The sequence below is a fragment of the Symphalangus syndactylus genome, chromosome 19 (genome assembly GCF_028878055.3).
Source record: "Symphalangus syndactylus isolate Jambi chromosome 19, NHGRI_mSymSyn1-v2.1_pri, whole genome shotgun sequence".
Lineage (NCBI taxonomy): Eukaryota > Metazoa > Chordata > Mammalia > Primates > Hylobatidae > Symphalangus > Symphalangus syndactylus.
Window position 1 is genome coordinate 38,102,135 of NC_072434.2, and position 17,079 is coordinate 38,119,213.

Genomic DNA, 17,079 nt, shown 5'->3' on the forward strand with positions numbered 1-17,079 from the left:
GGTATCTCCCAAAGAGAAAGTGAAAATACCAAGAGGATCTTCTTTAAAACATTCCCGGCTGGGCACAGTGGCTCACGCCTGTAATCCCAGCACTCTGGGAGGCCGAGGCAGGCGGATCACCTGAGGTCAGGAGTTTGAGACCAGCCTGGCCAACATGGTGAAACCCCTTCTCTACTAAAAGTACAAAATTTAGCCAGGCGTGGTGGCATGTGCCTGTAATCCCAGCTACTTGGGAGGCTGAGACAGGAGAATCTCTTGAAACCGGGAGGTGAAGGTTGCAGTGAGCTGCGATCAAGCCATGGGACTCCAGTCTGGGTGACAGAGCAAGATTCTGCCTCAAAAAACAAAACAAACAAAAAAATTTCCCTCAAACCTCACCTTCTTAATTCTGAAGGGAACAACACCCATGTTCAGGATGCCGACTGAAAGCAATTGTCTGCAATGAATGGAACTGCTTTTCTCCTGTCACTTCTTTACCTTTTTTATCCCACTTAGTCTAAGAAAGCTGCTGCCCTGTAAGGTTCCCTTTGCAAATTGGTTCTGAATTGATAGTGTGGAGAGGGATCTCATTTTCTTTTTCTGGGTCCAGCAATAGTTAGTCTGTCTTACAGAGAAATCTCAGGGGCCAGATAGATGCTGGAGGCCTAGAGAAAAGTAGTGGGGATTAGAGTATCGGCTCCTGGGACTGCTAATGAGTGCCCTACACAGAGAGGAGACACAGAAGCACTAAATTGGGACTCTCAAAGGGTGTGCCCTGCACACAGACTATGAGCATGTGTGTGTGTACATTTGCACAACTGCATTTCAGAAGCACATGAAAACCAGAAAAAATAATTTGACAATTAGAAGCAAGAGGTTTGTGGGGAAGTACACACACATTTTAAAAATTTGGCTATGAAATAAATAATAATTCTAGCTTTGGGGGAGTAACCCATAGGATGTAATCTCTAAGAAAACAATCCCATTTGATGTCTTATACTTGATTTCTCAGGCGGTATTAACATGAGATAGGACACTGTCTCCTTCAAATACAAAGGAATTTTATCTTGTCTTCTGAATGATGGTGATCAGAGAAGCCACCTTGACGCTCAGAATTTCGGGATGTTTACAAATGAAAAGGCCCAAGCTGCCAGATTCAACTATTAACTCAAGGCACCAGTATCAATACAATTACCTGAAGTCAACACTTCCATTACAATTACCTGTCCACAGAGATTATTAGAGTTATTAGTATTTTGTTACAATTATTTAGTAGTAATAAAGTTGGCATGTAAAGTCTCGGCTTTTTGGAAGTCATTTTTCTACAAATTAAAATACAGCCATGTATCTCATTTGATATCAAACAAACATGAAGTGGGGCAAATCAGTTTTAAAGCACCTAACATTTTTCACAAAGTTGCTTTTCAAGGTAGACTGCAAACATTTACAATCTTAAGAAAGTAAACAGAGTTGTAAAAAATTGCTCAGAACAGATTTGATTGCATACCAACAAATTTTTTAAAAGTCATTAAGTCACCATGTCAATAATTAAAATAAACAAGCTATGATATAAATTCCACTGGGAATTATAAGTTAAGGCTGTTTTAAAAAGATAATATATCTCCAAGTTTTTCAAAAAAGTATTATATACACACACAGAAAATCAATGAACTTGGAAGAACCACATTCAGTTTTATCAGTCAGAATAGGGTAGGTTATGCTGTAGTAAAAAATGACCCTCAGTATTAATTTTTTTTGTTTGAGACAGGGTCTCCCTCTGTCACTCAGGCTGGACTGCAGTGGCACGATCTCAGCTCATGGCAACCTTCGCCTCCCAGGTTCAAGTGATTCTCCCGCCTCAGCCTCCTCCTGAGTGGCTGAGATTACAGATGCATGCCATCATGCCTGGTTAATTTTTGTATTTTCAGTAGAGATGGGGTTTCACCATATTGGTCAGGCTGGTCTGGAACTCCTAATCTCAGGTGATCCACCTGCCTTGGCTTCCCAAAGTGCTGGGATTACAGGCGTGAGCCACCACGCCCAGCCAATATTAATTGTTTATCTCCTGCACACACTACACGAGCAGCACAGGCTGCAGGATGGCTCTGCTTAATCTAATCACCCAGTGACTTGGGTTAATGGAGGCCCCATGTCAACAGGTGCTTTTATCATCACCAAGGCGGGAGTTCAGCAAGGGTTAGATGTTCCTACTTACTTGGCCAAAGCATGTCACAGGACCACATCTAAATTCAAGAGACAGGAAAAAAATATATAAGGGGTTTTCAAAAAAGTTCATGGAAAATATGTATTATGAAAAAATTACGCATGGATCTCAAAATGTTTTCTACCAAAATAAATTTGTACTGACTAGTTATAACATGTTTGAACAGAATCTAGTTCAAGGCACTAAGAAGGATAAGATATCAGTTTGAAAACAGCCCCTATCAGAGCAATATGAATTTTACTAAAACTGAAGCAAGAACAATTTATGGTGAAGCTTAAGTGGAAGAATGGTGAAATCACTGATGCTTGATGAAAAGTTTATGGGGACAATGTCCCAAAGAAATCAGCAGGTTACAAGTGGATAATTCATATTAAGAAGGGATGAGATGATGTTGAAGATGAGGCCCACAGGGGCAGACCATCCACATCAATATGCAAGGAAAAAATCAATCTTTTTCATATTTGAGGAGGACCAATGATTAACGGCAGAAACAATAGTCAACATCATAGACATCTCAATTGGTTCAGCTTATGTAAGTCTGACTAAAAAATTCAAGTTGAGTAGACTTTCTATTCGATGGGTGCCAAAACTGTTGCACCCAGATTAGCTGCAGACAAGAGCAGAGCTTTCAGTGAAAACTTTAAATAAGTGAGATCAAGAACCTGATCCACATTTCCCCAAAGGATTGTAACAGGAGATGAAACGTGGCTTTACCAGTACAATCCTGAAGACAAAGCACAATCAAAGTGATGGCTACCAAGAGGAGGAAGTGGTCTACATAAAGCAAAAGTGAACCAGTCAAGAGTCAAGGTCATGGCAAAAATTTTTAGGGATGTTCAAGACATTTTGCTTGTTGACTTTCTGGAGGGCCAAAGAATGACAACACCTGATTATTAGGAGAGTGTTTTGAGAAAGTTAGCCGATGCTTTTGGAGAAAAATGCCCCAGAAAACTTCACTAGAGAGTCCTTCTCCACCATGACAAGGCTCCTTCTCATTCCTCTCATCAAGCAAGGGCAATTTTGCAAGAGTTTTGATGGGAAATCATTAGGCATCCACCCTACAGTCCTGATTTGGCTCCTTCTGACTTTTTGTTTCCTAATTTTAAAAAATCTTTCACACGAGGGGTAATCTCTACTTTAAGAAAATCTTGGGCTGGGCTCAGTGGCTCATGCCTGTAATCCCAGCACGTTGGCAGGCTGAGATGGGTGGATCACAAGGTCAGGAGTTCGAGACCAGCCTGACCAACATGGTGAAACCCCATCTCTACTAAAAATACAAAAATTAGCCAGCTGTGGTGGCGGGTGCCTGTAATCCCAGCTACATGGGAGGCTGAGGCAGGAGAATCACTTGAACCTGGGAGGTGGCGGTTGCAGTGAGCTGAGATCGTGCCACTGCACTCCAGCCTGGGTGACAAGAGTGAAACCCTATCTTAAAAAAAAAAAAAAGAAAGAAAAGAAAAAAAAAGAAAATCTTGACGGGATGCTGAGGTGTGAGGATTGCTTGAGCCCAGGAGTTCAAGACCAGACTGGGCAACATGGTGAGACCTCGTCTCAAAAAAAAAAACAAAAAAACCCCAGCTTATATTAAAAAAAATACCTTTAGGTCAGGTGCAGTAGTTCATGCCTATAATCCCAGCACTTCGGGAGGCTGAGGGGGGCAGATCACTTGAGGCCAGGAGTTTGAGACCAGCCTGGCCAACATGGTGGAACCCTATCTCTACTAAAAATACCAAAAAAAAAAAAAAAAAAAAAAATTAGCCAGGCATGGTGGTGCACTCCTGTAGTCCCAGCTACTCAGGAGGCTGAAGCACAAGAATTGTTTGAACCCAGGAGGTGGAGGTTGCAATGAGCCGAGATGGAGTCACTGCATGCCAGCCTGGGCAATGGAGTGACTCTGTCTCAAAAAAAAAAAAGAACTTTAAAGGGCACCCATTTTTATTCAGCTAATATGTTAAAAAAAAAACTGCATTGATATAGTTAAATCACCAAGACCCTCAGTTCTTTTTTTTTTTTTTTTTAACCTTCACAAGAGGATGGATGCCAGGTCCTCAGTTCTTTAGTGATGGACTAAATGACAGATATCATTGCTTACAAAACTGTCTCAAATGTGACAGAGTTTATGTTGAGAAAGTTTATATTTTTATTTTTTAATTCCCTTTATACAATCCTACTTTTGTGCTTGGAAGGAGAATTGGAATATTTATGGATAGCCTTAATAACTACCATAATGCTAATTAATAAAATATGTATGTATTCTTGATCACAGAACTATCTAACTATCTAAGATTAATCATAGAGGTCTCCTCTTCTTGGTAGTCTGACATGCAACTCTGTCAAGTATCTTATTTGTTACAAACATATGTGTATTTCACAGAAATATAGAAAAAACTGTATTGATGATTTAAATTGGGCCAAAATGCCACTTGGAGCTTAAACTTCAAAACAAACTAAAAGTACTTGATTAGCTTACTGTAGTGGATCAGGACTAGTCAATTATGCTAAATGCCACTTGGACACAATAAAATAGAAGAGAGACAAAATCTGTGGTTTATACCCCAGAAAGCTGCATACATACAACCCTACCTTGTTTTCTCCATTTCTAATTTCTCCTCTTTGATTATCAAACGAGACAAAACACATGTGAATGGGAATCACATTCACTGTGATCCAAAATAAGACCAAAGATGTTAGAAACTGAACTACTAACTATGCCTGTTGCCTGGTCCCCAGGAGACTGCACTTAAGACCTGACTACTGGCCAGGTGTGGTGGCTCACACCTGTAATCCTAACACTCTGGGAGGCTAAGGTGGGTGGATCACGAGGTCAGGAGTTCAAGACCAGCCTGAACAACACAGTGAAACCCTACCTCTACTAAAAATAAAAAAAATTAGCCGGGTGTGGTGGCAGGCGCCTGTAATCTCAGCTACTCAGGAGGCTGAGGCAGGAGAATTGCCTGAACCCAGAAGGTGGAGGTTGCAGTGAGCTGAGATGGCGCCACTGCACTCCAGCCTGGGCAACAGTGTGAGACTCTGTCTCAAAACAAACAAACAAACAAAAACAAAAAAACCTGACTACCACAGAATAAACATGCTTTAAAACTAGATTTTTCTGGTGGGTAAAAATATAGGCAGAAAAATAAAATTACATTGATAAAAGTTAACAAAATATTATAACAATGAAATGTATCATCCATCATGTCTTTGATATTTTAACAAATAAAAACCCACCATTTGTGCAGAATTGCTAAACTTTTTCTGTGACTAACCAAAACCTTGCCAGTTTTTTTTTTCCCACTAAATTGAGAAACTGCATATGTCAAAGCTAAAAACAAAAAGTTAAATGATCTAGTTTTTCTTACAGGCAGATCATTTTTCTCACACTCATTGTGCCATAGAAGCCAGCCAAAAATTAAAATCAGACTCCAGCCTTCCTGAACAAGCTGGACACACCCACAACTCTCTTTAATTCCAAAACTGTCAGTGCCCAGAACATCTGCTATATTATTTTCCTATTGCTGCTTTAACAAATTAACACACACTCAGTGGCTTAAAATGACATAGATTTATGACGTGACACTTTTGGAGGGCCGCCTTCCTTCTGAAGGCAACAGGAGAGAACCTGTTTCATCGCCTTTCTAGCTTCTACACATCACTGACCCGCCTCGGTTCATAGCTCCTTTCTCCATCTTCAATGCCAGCAGTGTAATATATCTTCTATCTCCAATCTCTGATTCTGTTATTACATCTTCTTTCTCTAACTCTGATTCTCTTGCTTCCTTCTTGTAAGAATCCTTGTGATTATACTGTGTCCACTCAAAGCATTCGAGATAAAGCCAAGATCCCTAATTTCATCACATCTGTAAAGTCTCTTTAACCATGTAAAATAACATATTTATAGGTTCTGTGGATTTGGATGTGGACATCATTCTTCAGCTTACCACAGTGTGCCCTCTGGGCTGTAAAGATTCACACCCACCCCACATGCAAAATGCATTCATCCATCCCAAGGTCCCCAAAAGTCTCAACCCATTTAACAGCATCGGCTTGGCTCCTGGCTGGAGTGCAGAGTGCAGGCCGGCGGGGGATAAAGCTGGGCCGTGCGCCTCTGCCAGATCCCCAGGGCCTTGCAAGACAAATTAAGGATTTGGGGTTTTATTCCAAAAGTCATGGGGAGAACCTCTGAAGGGTTTTAAGCAGGAAAGTCACAACAGTGGATCTGAATTCTCGAAAGACCACTCTGGCAGCAGCACCCGTGAGAACTGGAGGTAGGGAGGCTGCTTAGGAGCCTGCTGCAGTAATCCTGGGGAGGAAAACAGGGCGGTCAGTTTAGTTGAGCATTGCCATAGACTGTGACTGCACAGGGGTGGGCCTGAAGCTGGGTGGTAGTGGAGGCTTGAGAGGACCCTGGACAATAGAGGGAGAAGAAATTTCAGTTGGCCAGGGCAATGCAGAGGGCAGTGCCAATGAGGGCAGAGCAGAGGAACTGGCAAGACAGTGAGAGGATAGAAGGTTCTGACAACTGTCTGTTCTGTAGCAGTTAGGACTCCTTCCCTCAAAGGCCACAGAGGCCGGGCATGGTGGCTCACGCCTGTAATCCCAGCACTTTGGAAGGCCCAGGTGGGCGGATCACCTGAGGTCAGGAGTTCGAGACCAGCCTGGCCAACATGGTGAAAGCCTGTTTCTACTAAAAATACAAAAAGTAGCTGGATGTGGTGGTGCATGCCTATAATTCCAGCTACTCAGGAGGCTGAGGCAGGAGAATTGCTTGAACCCAGGAGGCGGAGGCTGCAGTGAGCTGAGATTGTGCTACTGCACTCCAGCCTGGGTGACAGAGTGAGACTCTGTCAAAAAAAAAAAAAAAAAGTGACAGAAACTCAACTTGATTTACCTCTGCAGAAAAGTGATACGTTGGTTTACCTAACAGGAATGAAGCTGATCAGGCTTGGGCCTGACTGGATTCAGGGAGTCAAGCAATGCCCTCTGTCTCCCTGTCTCCCATTTTTGCTTGTCACCTTGGTTTCATTTTTTTTTTCATGACCTCCTGGCAACCCCAGATTCAATCCTTCCACCTCTGTGGCCCGACAGGCAAGAGGGTCTTCCTGTTTGTATCAATTACAAGCATCCCAGGGAAACACTGGTTAGCCTACCTTTAGTCAGGTGCCTACGCTGTGTTAAGGGGTTGGGGGGTCTCTTAGCAGGGGTCAGGGGGTTTGCTAGGAGAAGAGAAGCCATAGCTAAAGCCTCTCTAATTCATCTGGTATGAACTCTTTGTACTAAATTTTTTTCTATTAGCATATATAGATATAAAATGTATGGATTCTGTTGCATGTATTATGATTTTTTTAAAGTTCTCTTTTTTTTTTTTACCTTTGTGTGTTTTCACATACAGGGGGTTTTAAGTTTTTCACTAACGGAAAAAATTGATTGTTTTCATTTATTACTTCTTCTAGCACTTCTATGATTAGTCCTGGTTAATTGTAAATTTAGGTCCTTACTCATACACCCTCTCCCATACCCCTCTGCAACCTCTTCCCATCAGAAGTCAGAGTAAATGAGGGGAAGTCAATATTTTAACAGTGCACCCCTTCACCTTCTTGGCCTTTTAACTAATACAGGAGTCATCTCTGTTGTGCTATAATTATTTTACAATGTGGAGCCAGTCACTAGATTTCTATACACAATCTGAACAGTCAATAATCAAATCTGGCATTGCTCTATTTCTGAGGTACTTTTAGTCCAAGGCTCTTAGGAAGAGACTGGTTGTAGCTACAATTTGGGTTAAAAATGTTCCTCAAAATTCAAATACGGTATTTAGGCAATAGAGACTGAGTGCCATTCTTTTCTTCTCCCTTCTTTCCTTTTTGAGAAATGTACTGCTAGAAATATCTTCATTCTAAACTCTGCAAACAGAATTGATCCTGTAGTCCTTTAAAGTGGTGTGTTGAGCCCCGAGTTTCTTCATTTGCGTATCTTTTCAGCCTTTTAGAAGCTTTCTTAAAAACTCCCATACTATCTTTCTTCACACTTGCCCTCAAATTTGGTGTGCATTCACCTAAGACACCCGAGCTGAGCTCATCCTGTGGATGTGGGACAGTGACAGGACTGGGCCCTCCGCAGCCCGACAGGGACAACAGCTGGTCAGGGAGAAAGAGTGAGAACAAATGACCCATGTCCCCTGCTGCTCTTACGGCTCCTCCCTCTGAGGCTCTTTCACTAGGAGGCTTTCAAGTTAAGGGTTCATTAAAGATATAATAAGCACATTCTCTCCATTCTTTTCACACCCTCTAGGTCCTGCTAGCCAAGTCAGTCTTAAGAGCCAGTTTCCTTTCGACCTTATTCCTTGCCTCTCCACTTAAGTGAAAATCTTTTCCTACTTGAGTAAAAGGCAAAGAAAAAAAAAGTTAAAGAACATGATTAAGAGCTTTAATGAATCATATAGGTCTGAATGTAAAGTGGTTTCTGTCTTTCCAATGAGATCCTCAGAAATGTGTCTTGGCAAACATAAATACATAATCCTTTAGGGATGTGGTTGAAACCTTCAGCTGACTACTTATATGGTTTGTTAATTCAGTGACATATATTTAAGTTCACATATTATGTAAAAATCATATTTAGAAGTATTACTTTTTCCATATGCACATTTCATGAAACAATTTAAACTTTTCAGATGCATCTGACATCAGAGTTTTCACAATCACTTAGAATCACAAAATGTTTGAGTCTTCTGATGTTTCCAAGGTATAAATTATCTTCACTTCTTCTTCTTCTTCTTTTTTTTTTTTGAGACGGAGTCTTGCTCCATTACCCAGGCTGGAGTGTAGTGGCATGATCTCAGCTCACTGCAATCTCCACCTCCTGAGTTCAAGCGATTCTCCCGTATCAGCCTCCCGAGTAGCTGGGATTACAGGCATGCACCACCACGCCCAGCTAATTTTTGTATTTTTTTTCTTTTAGTAGAGAAGGGGTTTCGCCATGTTGGCTAGGCTGGTCTCGAACTCCTGACCTCAGGTGATCTGCCTGCCTTGGCCTCCCAAAGTGCTGGGATTACAGGCATGAGCCACGGTGCCCAGCCTATCTTCATTTCTACTTTGAAGTAAAAGGCGGTTTGAATTTTGTATTTATTTTATTTTTAATTTTTTAAAGATTTCAACTTTTAATTTATATTCAGGGGGTACATGTGTAGGTTTGTACTAAGGATATATTGCTTGATGCTGAGGTTTGGGGTATGAATGAACCTGTCATCCAGGTTGAATTTTTAATTCCAGGCCACCAATACTCCACATTATTCACCACTTATCATATTATTTTTTCAAAGTGACTGTTAATGCTTTTCCTGTGTAGAAAAAAAAAGTGAAGCTCGCTGCCAGCACTGATTTAATTTTACGTAAACATGCTCTTTGAGGCTGAAGCAAATCTGACTTTCAATGTGAAAATAAAATATACAAACCGTTTTTGGAGTTATTTCTAAACAGAACTAACATCAGAATCGTCTGATCACCAGAAACATCTATTTCAGAAAAATCAGATTCAACAAATGAATCTTCGGCCAAGAACTCTTCGAGAATGATGTTAACATCACGCGTAGGAATGTTACGTTTTCTAGGACTTGACATTTTCAGTGATTGAGAATTATTGTATTTTGTAAATGGAAATACCACTACTAAAAACAGAATGCTATGAATAGAATGATGTCTTTTGTTTCCAAAGTCGATATACTAGAGTGATGTGGAAATAATATTAAAAGAGATTTTGCATGGTGAAAGTTATCTCGGGGTAAACGCTGCAGCTGCAAGTGCCATCAGTGAGTATTCTCAGGGCAAATGGAAAAGGGTTAAAAGGCTGTTTACAATGACACACAGCAATAATGATGACATTAAAATAGTTCTTTTTTCCTCCATTAGAAACAGAGTTGATTCTGACAGAAGATCTTTGCAAGCATCCAGAGTGATCATGGGCTGAGAGAGTACCTGCACCATGAGACTTACATACAAGGTGGCATCCACTTGACTGAAGTGTATTTTTTTTTTTTTTTTGAGAAGGAGTCTCGCTCTGTCTCCCAGGCTAGAGTGCAGTGGCGTGATCTTGACTCACTGCAACCTCTGCCTCCTGGTTCAAGTGATTCTCCTGCTTCAGCCTCCTGAGTAGCTGAGATTACAGGTGCATGCCACCACATCTGGCTGATTTTTGTATTTTCAGGAAAGATGGGGTTTCACCACCTTGGTCAGGCTGGTCTCAAACTCCTCACCTCATGATTCACCTGCCTTGGCCTTCCAAAGTGCTGGGATTACAGGCGTGAGCCACCGCACCCAGCCTGAAGCATAATTTTTTTTAAAAAAATCTTGCTTGGATCCTGGCTTATACCATAATGCAGTAGAAACTTTTACCAATGATCATCTTCAACAATGACTTTACCAAACTCCAGGGTTTTCTGATTGATAGAACTTACTAGAAATGTTAGAGACTTTATCCCATTTCTCTAAATTTCACTTCAGTAAACTGCTGAAATGAAAACTCAACAAATGTGAGTGCTACATCTGCTGTCTAACAGTCATTTTCCAGAAAACATGCTTACAAAACAGAACAGAACAGCATGTATACTGGTCCATTTACCTACATGCATGTTCTCGCTCCCTCACTCCCTCTTCCTACACCTCCTTTCTCAAAGAGTTGTATGTTGTAAATGATAAACTGCTAGAATACAGACACAATCGTGCTTAATTTGTTCCTTACATGAGGTCTTACGTATATTCTTCACTGATGTTCCCTTGATAATCTGATAATGGAGAAACACAGCTTTTGATTCCTTGTCTCTTATGGTCTCTTATAATCATAAACACAATAACAACAAAAATAATAGCTCTCACTGACAGCACCCTTCCCAAGAGCCAGACACCTGACTAAGGCCTGTGGGCATTAACTGAGTTAATGCAGATGAAATGCCAGGCACAAGTCCTGCCATGTGGTAAGAGCCCAATAGATGCCAGCCATTACTATTACTGCTGTTATCTGTATTAACTGTTATCATTCAATCCTCATAACAACTATACGAGGTAAGCATTCCCACAGTTGAGAACATTAAGAAGAACATCAAGGAAACAAGGCCATAGAGTTACTGGCCAACAGGGGATAGAAACTCTGCATGTCCATCTTTTTCAATAAATATTTTACATTCTTAAAAAGGCCAAATCTATATAAATTAAAGAGGATGAGGAAAAGAGCAGTCCACATATTTTGAAATTCCCCCCTTATGTTCCAATATCTAACGATGAGAGAGGTCTGGAAGGGACACACAATTTTAATGACAGGGCAAGAACCCTGGAAATCCCCCAATGGCCACAGATGAGAAACAGCAGCTGCCCCTTCCAGCCCAAAGCAAGTCAAAGCCAGGCAAGTCATGGAAAAGGATGAAGTGTCTCCAGCAAATAGCAGGGGGTAGAGGGACCAGGTATAACTGGTAAGATAAAGCCCACTTGAAAGGCAATCAAAATTCTTCTAAAAGGTCATTCAAGTTGACCAAGTAATACATATAGCCGGCGTTGATACCAGGGAGAGCCAGTTGTTAAACACAGTCACATGCTGCATAACAGCATTTCGGTCACTGATGAACTGCATATATGACAAGGGTCCCGTTAAGATTATAATACTGTATTTTTACTGTACCTTTTCTATGCTTAGAGATGTTTAGATGGACAAATACTTATCATTGTGTATAAATGCTTGCAAGATTCAGCTCAGTGACATGCTGTGCAGGTTTGTAGCCTAGGAGCAACAGGCTATACCATAGAGCCTAAGTGTGTAGAACCTGTGTAAGTTCACTCTATGAGGTTCACATGACGACAAAAATCACCTAAGGATGCATTTCTTAGAACGTTTCCCGGTCGTTAAGCAACCCATGACTGTGAATACGCCACCTTCATTACATCTGGCAAGATGTTCTGCCTTAGCACTCGGTTGCATTATTTTCCTTTTCTTTCCTGTTCACTATGCTTTAATTCTGAGGACCATAGGAGGGTAGAATATTACTTTTTAAAAACTTTAAAAATGTGTCTAAGCATACCCTTTTCTTAAATTGATGACCTGATGTTAAAATATTATTTTTCATGTCATTTATAATCTTATCAGAATCCATTGAATGAAGTTTGGTTAGACTTCAGTGAAAATTATCTTCCAGAGTTGTTTTCCCTGCCTGGGATACAGGGGTAACTTTACTACAATTAGTATGTATAGTGCAGAATTTCATGCAAGGGGGCTGTGGCAGCAGTGTGATAATTTAAACAAAATTATAATTTAAACATATTTAACAAATTAAACATAAACGTTTAACACATTTCAGCATATTTAACATAATTTAAACTTATTAAACATTATTGAAACATTCAAACAAACAAAACAAAAAGGATATATGCACAAACTTGCAGCTACTTAGATCACTGCAGCTTCTAGGATCCAGTGTCTTTCACTAATTTAAAAACATGGCGAAAATAAAAAAAATAAAGTTGTGCCTGAAAAATATATATTTAAATCTTATTTAATATAGTATAAAATTTGTTTGCCACCTCTACCTAATTCCTTGTTCTAGGGTGACCAAGGCAGAATAATACTACATAACTAAGTGGCAGCTTTTCCCTCAAATAAATATCCTTTATTTATTTGCAGTCAAGAGGAAACTGCAGTTTCGAGGATGATTTGGATAGACCAGACTGCAGTGTCCATGCTACTTTTTGAAGACTCAGTTAAAGGGCCCTAAATTCTTGGCTTCTGTAGGCGGTGGCTTAGGACATATGGCTATGCCATAGTCCTCTCCACAGCACAGTAACCTCTTCCTGAACTGACAACAGTAAGTCCTTTACCAACCCTAGCTCACTGTTCTGACAACCCTGGCCCCAATCTTCAAAATAGTACCACCCTGTCACAACCAGTTTCTATCATCATTCTGCCTTGTACAAAGTTTTATTATCTATTTTATTTTTTAGAGATGGAAGTCTTGGTATATTGCCCAGGCTGTCCTCGAACTCCTGGCCTCACGTGATTCTCCATCCTTGGCCTCCCAAGTAGCTTGGACCAGAGGCACCTGCCATTGCACCCAGTCTGGAGTTTAATTTTATTTTTTCCTCCAAATTAAGTAGTTGTCTATTTAGGTAATTTTATTTGAAAGGAGAATACTGTAATCCAGAAATGAATGAGTATTTCCTCGTTTAACCTTCCAAAGAAAAGTTCAGCCTCTAACAAAGTGTAAGGCAAGTAACAAAATTTAGCTTATCTGTATACAAAAGGACTTTCAACCACGCTCTAGAAAATGTGCACACTTTCATTTAATGACCACTGATGATGGAAATGAGAAGCAAGTGGCAATGGGAACTGCTGCTTCCTTGTCCAAATTAGCAAACCACCACCTGCTCTACTGCTCTGTATCACTGGAAAAACTCCAGTTCCTCCAGAGACTATGAAAAGGAACTGCAGAAGCTAGTCAAGGTAGCATGGTACACTCCATCAGGCTTGTGAAGAAAAGCAAAAGAAAACACCATGCTGATGCCCTCTTGTCCTGGATAGAACCACTGTCTCCCTCCCTATTATTGGCAGAGACTTATCCCAATGCCTTGGCTTATCTGTTTACATATCTGTCTCTTCTTACTACAGGCTCCTTTAAATGCTTCAACCTAATAAAACGCAAGCCCCTAAAGACAGTGTTCATGTCTTATTCATCTTTGTATATAGTAGGTAATGTGGTAGGCACTCAATAAAGGTTTGTTGGAAGAAAGAACGAATGAACATTTGTCTTCCTTTACTTGTGTGCTACACGGTTCAGCAACATTAATCCCACTCAGAATGAAGCTGGGCACAGAAAGGGCAGAATGACCTTTGGAGCTGAGGCACAAGAATGGAGGACCATCAAAGGGAAGGAGTGGTGCTTTCATTGTAACCTTGACTAAAATTGTGATTGTGGCTCCATGGGAGAAAAAGAGAGCAAGAAACAGCAGTCACCCCAGTGCATGGGCACTATCACTTTTAAGCTGAGTTATAAGAACCTCAGGGTGTTTTTTAAAAAATAGGTTTTAAGTTACTTCAAGGAGGAAAAAGAGCTTAACATGCATCATTTTACTCTAAATATCTTTGAAATGTTTTCACCATAAGACTTTTAGGTTGTAATGCTAATAAATATCAAGTATTATTCTCTTATAATACTCATAGTATCATGTAAGAACTTCTCTGAAACGCACAGCAGCCTGGAGTAGTCAAATTCATGGAGACAGAAAGTAGAATGGTGGTTGCCAGTGACCGGGGACAGGGAGGAAGGAGGACTTAGTGTTTAATGGGTACAAAGTTTAAGTTTTGCAAGATGAAAAAAGTCCTGGAGATGGATGGTGGTGATGGTTGCACAACAATATGAATGTACTTAATGCCACTGAACTATATTCTCAAAAATGATTAAGAGGATAAATTTTATATTATGTATATTTTACCACAATTTTTTTGTGTGTGTATGTGGTAAAAGGAAAGTTGCTCTCAAATGCTGGCAGATAGGAGAATGCCTGGGCTCTAGCCTCAAGGCAATCACTTCAAACTTTAGGCTAGAGAGAGGGTTTTAAAATGGTGAACATGGAATGGGAGGTGTGCAGGAGTGTGCTGAGTACAAGGTCTGGGTATCTTGTTCTGGTGGCTGTCTTCAGTCACGGTGCACCTGGAGTGCAGCTGGGTGCCATCTCAACAATGGCTGGGTTGTGGATTAACTGCCTTGAGGTCATCTCTGGAATTTCAAAGCTCAGTCTTCATGCCTGGTTGTCTCAAGATTAGCCCCTGGAACTTTCAGTGTAGTTCATTCCTTGTGGTTTCATCATGGGGCTTGCAGGAAACAAAAGCTAGTATGCGGAGGGCCTTGAAGTTTCAAATGGCTTGAACTTCCTTGTAATGCAGTTCAGCATGGGCTGGGTTCACATAGCAACAATTAACTGTCCATCTTCCTTTGACTTTAGCAGCCCTGGAAAAATCTCTGCTTGACCAGTATGAAACTCAAAGCTGGTGATGCCACTGTAGGCTGCAGTCTGCCTGGCATCCTCCACTGCCTGCCCCACCAACGAAATCCCAAGGACCTGCGATGTAGCTGAGCCAGAGGGAGGCTGATCACACCGGTTCCACAGCAGATGTTGAGGAGGATGGTGTTAGAGTTCACTCCACTCAGCTTCCCCACAATCCAATATAGCATCTCTGCACCAGCAGTATTAATCTGGAAAAAGGCATCTGGAGAGATGCAGACCTTCAAGCCCAGGAGATCTTTAAAGATATGAGGTTCTCCAAATAAGAGCTGGTAGGCGGACTGATGATGGCTGAAACGGGTCCTGCTTTCCTGGAAGTCAAGTGAAGTCAAGTCACAGACTGCTCCAGGACCTTTAATGAAAAATTCCTTTACAGTCTCCTTCTGAACATGGAGCTCCTCTGGACTTAATTCCTGGGGATGGAATGTGATGACAGCCATTGTGTGCCTTAGGCTATTGGTGCGGACTGTGAGCTCACACCAGTATCGACCTTCATGAAGCAGAAGGCAGGGCTCTGTTGGAGACTGTGGAAGGAATACTTCATAGTACTGTGCCACCTGATTGTGTTTCTCAGGGATGTTTTTCACATGGTTAGACTGTACACAGACGATGTTCCCATCTCTTCAAGTTCCCAGGTCATATTCCACAGTCTTTGGATTGCCATCTGGACACTGATTCACAGAGAAGGTGGACTTATTTCTGCAGCCACTGACAACAGGAGATGGTATAATAGGATGGAGAAGACAAGACAGCCCCTCAGATTTGGGTGCAGCTGTTGTCACATTGACTTCATCGAGCATTTGGATGTGAGACTCTAGCCTTTGTAAAATTTCACCTTGAGCTGTTCATAGCTCAGCCTCCAGAGCAGCATCACAACACCAGCCAGCCTTTCCTGCCAGGAGTCATCTAGTAGTCCCAGATGGCTTGGTTTCTTCTGACTTTTTGTCCTTTTTAACACTTCTTGGCTACCACATGGGTGAAATTTCCCTTACATACTATGCCCCAAAAGAGCTGTGACCAACCTGGTGGTTTTACGGCACACCAGGGAAGCAGTCTTGATTTGGAGAAGAAACCCACCATGGAGAGGAAGCACCTGAGGCTGTGTGTTAGAACTCTTCTCTTAATGCCTGCCATCCAAAGACACACTGACATCCACCTCTCAGGGCTGAGGTGAGAACAACAAGTTCACATATATGGCACGCTCTGGACTGTGCTGAACACAGCAGATGTTTGACATGTGTCACTACCCTTCCTTAGGCTCTGAATTGAAGTGTGTCACTAGGTTTCTTCACACCTTAATGTCTCCAACCTGCAAAATCGAGGCAGCAAACCAAAAGGGCAGCAGATGGCCCATACTGTGGCAGGGAAAGAGTCATTTCCTGTTGAGCAGGGAACTTCTACTACTCCCTGGCATATGCAGCCAACCTGGGGGCAGGTGTGGCAGAACGTGGGGCTCCTCCCAGTGCCAGTATAGCAGCTGGCCTGGGCACCTCAGCTCCTCTCGGGGAGTACCCTTCCCTACTTTGCTGGGGGATCTTCTCTTGAGAACTTCCTCAAAAGCATTCATAACCCTAATCCACAATTTTAAACAATGTACAACAAAAGTTGGAAGGAGTTCTCACCCCCAGCCTCCCCTAAGCTTCCCCTCCCCTTTTAATATATCTTTTTCATTCTGTCTATTAAATGTCCTCTCCTTATTTTTATGCTCCAAAATCAACATTAAACAGAAAATTTACAGACACAGATTGGTTAAAATATTTACTTGTAGATTTATAAATAGTCTGCAGTCCCAAAGACAATTGGCCACATAATTTATTGAACAACAGTGATCCGTGTAAGTTTGGT

General features: G+C 41.4%; 1 protein-coding gene, 1 long non-coding RNA gene and 1 pseudogene across 3 annotated transcripts in view; 1 reads left to right on the forward strand and 2 right to left on the reverse strand.

Moving 5' to 3' along the window:
• Positions 1-15,305, forward strand: part of LOC129458033 (uncharacterized) — a 34,198-nt gene extending 18,893 nt beyond the window's left edge. For both annotated transcript variants that reach the window (XR_008649510.2, XR_010114753.1), the window contains exon 3: positions 15,175-15,305. This is a non-coding gene — a long non-coding RNA (uncharacterized lncRNA). The remainder of the gene's footprint in view (positions 1-15,174) is intronic.
• Positions 1-17,079, reverse strand: part of C19H1orf21 (chromosome 19 C1orf21 homolog) — a 262,347-nt gene that overhangs the window by 45,698 nt on the left and 199,570 nt on the right. The window lies entirely within an intron of this gene.
• On the reverse strand, positions 4,885-16,368 carry LOC129458030 (tRNA (uracil-5-)-methyltransferase homolog B-like; annotated as a pseudogene).